The sequence below is a fragment of the Emys orbicularis genome, chromosome 11 (assembly GCF_028017835.1).
Source record: "Emys orbicularis isolate rEmyOrb1 chromosome 11, rEmyOrb1.hap1, whole genome shotgun sequence".
NCBI lineage: Eukaryota > Metazoa > Chordata > Testudines > Emydidae > Emys > Emys orbicularis.
The window spans coordinates 30,243,294-30,247,112 of NC_088693.1; the positions used below are offsets into that span (position 1 = coordinate 30,243,294).

The 3,819-nt window shown below is 44.9% G+C and overlaps 2 non-coding genes across 2 annotated transcripts; one reads left to right on the forward strand and one right to left on the reverse strand.

Moving 5' to 3' along the window:
- Positions 1–2,361: 2,361 nt before the first annotated feature.
- TRNAA-CGC (transfer RNA alanine (anticodon CGC)) lies at positions 2,362–2,433 on the forward strand. The gene has a single exon. It is a non-coding gene; the product is annotated as a tRNA-Ala (tRNA).
- A 294-nt stretch (positions 2,434–2,727) lies between these two features.
- On the reverse strand, positions 2,728–2,798 carry TRNAG-GCC (transfer RNA glycine (anticodon GCC)). The gene has a single exon. It is a non-coding gene; the product is annotated as a tRNA-Gly (tRNA).
- Positions 2,799–3,819: the final 1,021 nt, after the last annotated feature.

The window sequence follows — 3,819 nt, forward strand, 5'->3', positions numbered from 1 at the left end:
ATATAAATTGATGGTATGCCCACATCTTGAATACTGCATACAGATGTGGTCTCCTCATCTCGAAAAAGATATACTGGCACTAGAAAAGGTTCAGAGAAGGGCAACTAAAATGATTAGGGGTTTGGAACGGGTCGCATATGAGGAGAGATTAAAGAGGCTAGGACTTTTCAGCTTGGAAAAAAGGAGACTAAGGGGGGATATGCTAGAGGTATATAAAATCATGAGTGATGTGGAGAAAGTAGATAAGGAAAAGTTATTTACTTATTCCCATAATACAAGAACTAGGGGCCACCAAATGAAATTAATGGGTAGCAGGTTTAAAACAAATAAAAGGAAGTTCTTCTTCACACAGCACACAGTCAACTTGTAGAACTCCTTGCCTGAGGAGGTTGTGAAGGCTAGGACTATAACGGGGTTTAAAAGAGAACTGGATAAATTCATGGAGGTTAAGTCCATTAATGGCTATTAGCCAGGCTGGGTAAGGAATGATGTCCCTAGCCTCTGTTTGTCAGAGGGTGGAGATGGATGGCAGGAGAGAGATCACTTCATCATTACTTATTAGGTTCATTCCCTCTGGGGCACCTGGCATTGGCCACTGTCGGTAGACAGGATAACTGGGCTAGATGGACCTTTGGTCTGACCCAGTACGGCCGTTCTTATGTTCTTATAATTCTGAAAATAATATGATCTGAATTGTGAACCAAATTTGACCTGATACAGCCCTTTAAATATTAATGACTAGAAAATACTTATATATTCCAAGATACGAAAATGTGTCATCTCAGGAATGAAACAAAGGGAAAGCTAAGAAAAAGCATAGCTGCAATACTAGCTAGGGGTATGTCTACACAATGGAGCCTATGCTGGCCTAGCTATTCTCATATAGCCCCCTAGCATAGACACAGCCTACACTAAGGCCTGGTCTACACTGCAGGGTTAGGTCAACGTAAGCGCTATAAGCTGATTAAGTAACACCGCCTCCCCGAGCAGCATAGAGTCAAGGTCAATATAATTAGGTTGATTCAGTGTGACAGTCAGTGTAGACACTGTGTTGCTTACATCAACTGTTACTGGCTTTCAGGAGCCTTCCCACAATGCCCCACACTGACAATACAATCAGTACAAGCACTCCTGGTGAGGACGCGCACTGCCAACACAAGGAGCTGTGTGCACACACACAAGCAATTTAATAACTGCGGTGGCTATATGCAGACATAAGTTAGGTTGACATAATTTTGTAGTGTAGACATGGCCCAAGAGAAGAGTTTTGGGGTTGTTGGTTTTTTTTGGGTTGGTGTAGGAACACCACCTCCCCAAACATCATTAGCTATGTCAACAGAAGCACTCTTCTCTTGCATAGCTGTGACTACACTAGGGGTTTTGTTGACACAGCTATTTTGGTCAGGGGTGTGGTTTTTTCACACCTCTGATTGATGTAGCTATGCCATATAATGTTGAAGTGTAAACCAAGCTTAAAAGGCACAGAGCTGTAACCTTTAGCAGTAAAACTGCAAAATGACTCCCTCAAGTCTTCAGCTAGTTAGCTTTCTCAGATTTAAAGGGCCAGCTGCCAGTAGCGACCATACTGGGAAAGACCCTCCTATAAAAGGGAGCTCCAAGTACAGTGCTTATTGATATGGTACCTGCTTTTGGTAGATTTGGACCTTTGATGAAAAGTATGGCAAAGTTTTCATAACTAAAGTTAGGTGTGTGATCTATAATTTAAATTTATAAAATGTGTTAAGTAGAACACCAGCACAAGGAGCCAGGTCTTGATGGTGTGTTTTCCAATCCTGTTAGGTCAGGATTGGGGCAGGTGGCCAGCAGTTGTGGGGGGCTGGACTGAAGAAGGTGGCGGGGTTGTGGGGGGCTGGACTGAAGAAGGTGGCGGGGTTGTGGGGGGCTGGAGGGGCTGGCTGAGGCTGTGGGGGACAGGATTGGTGGCTGATGGGGGACAGGTGGGGACGGATTTCAGAGTCAGGAAGGCTCCCCCCGCCAACCTGTTCTTGCCCCAGGGTCCGCCACTGCCCTGCTCCTAGGAAGGCTCCTGCCAGCGCCGCAGAGCTGAGCCGTCCCGGAGCAGCGGGGTCGCCGGGGCCGAGCGGGGCTCGTTGTCCCCGGGCCAAACGCGCAGCTGCGGGTAGAAGCGCCCGGGCGGTTTCCGCGCCTGGCCTGGGACGTTGCCGCTAGCGCTGAGGCGGGCGAGCAGGGACGCGGAGGGGCCGGTGCAGGGCGCGCCGAGCGCTCTGGTAGCCGCGGTCACTCAGCAGCCTAGCGGGGGAGGGGGACCCGGTACTGGCACAGGGCGGGCGAGGCCGTTGGAACGATGCATAGGCCTGGCGGGGCTGACTAGGACAGCTGGGGGATGTAGCTCAGTGGTAGAGCGCGCGCTTCGCATGTGTGAGGTCCCGGGTTCAATCCCCGGCATCTCCAGGCTTTTTTGTTTTGCACTTTTAAAATAATTGTTTCCAAGCCTCAGCCTGATCCAGTGCCCCCAGCCGCCTCCGGGCTCCCGCAAACCTCCGAGCCGGCCCCCGAGCTGGTGGGTGTCCTTCCCAGCCCAGGCCAAATAATGGGGATATTGAAAATATCGTTGCAAAAGTTTCTGGTGAGGTCTGGTCTTTGGCGGTGAGGTGCAGCCTGTAAGGAGACAGCAGTGAAAACAGAGAACGGGTGGCTTCTAATTACAATTTTAAAATTGAATTTAGTCCTGGCCAAAAGATGAGCTGCATTGGCCGGGAATCGAACCCGGGCCTCCCGCGTGGCAGGCGAGAATTCTACCACTGAACCACCAATGCACTGCTGTGATCAGAGTGTCAAATCTATCCTCTTAGAGTGTGTCAAATGTGAATCTTTTATTTGTATTTAGGATAGGCATTTATATTTCTTACGATGGAAAAAAATCCAATATTTTTTAAAAAGCAGACTATACTTTTAAAATCCACCTTCCCTCTAAATAACATTAGGTTTATATAAAATAGTCTCTGAGTTGCAAAAATAATAAATAAATATGAAGATTTGTGTAATGTCCTGGAAATTGCCTGATACTGTGTGCAATGGAAGTAGCAAATTAGAGTTATCTTTTTTCATCTTATTTATCCTGAGCTTGCCTGATTTTGTTGTAGGGGACCATGACTTTAGCCTTCCAGGGCTCACATTATCCTCCAACAAAGCAATGTATCATGACTGCATTTGCAACATTCTGTCTTAATATTTTGGCATTTTGATACAATATGATGTATAGTGATATTTTAATTAAAAAGTAAGCATTATGAACTCATGAGGTATGAGTGTAATGTCATCACTTGCACTGTAATGCAGCAATGTCATGTTGTGACAAATGTATAAAATCTTGACACCTAAGTTAGTCTTGTTGGGCAGACTCTCAAGACCGGTCATGCAAAGCAAGCAAGATTTTCAAGGGAAAACAAGAACACCATTATGTGAATCATATCAAGAGAAAATAAGACCTTAAAGTAAGAACAGTGTCTGCAATTATATAGCCTAGAAGGCACACAGGAATGTTTGTGCAAGTTTTCTGTGTTTGTAAAAAGAGAGTCTGCATGAAATCTGCCCCCCTAGATTATTGGAGACTTTATCCACAGAACAGGTATAGGCATTAACTTCCCCAAGAGTTAGGTAAATAATGAAAAAAATGTTATGTTTTCTTTGGAAAATAATAATGAAATGTTCCAGATAAATTATTCTAATATATTTGAAAATTATTCACTCAGATCTACATACTAAGACAAATACATGATTTCGAAATATAGCAACATTTGTTAAAAAAATATTTGCTAAATATTAATTACCTATACT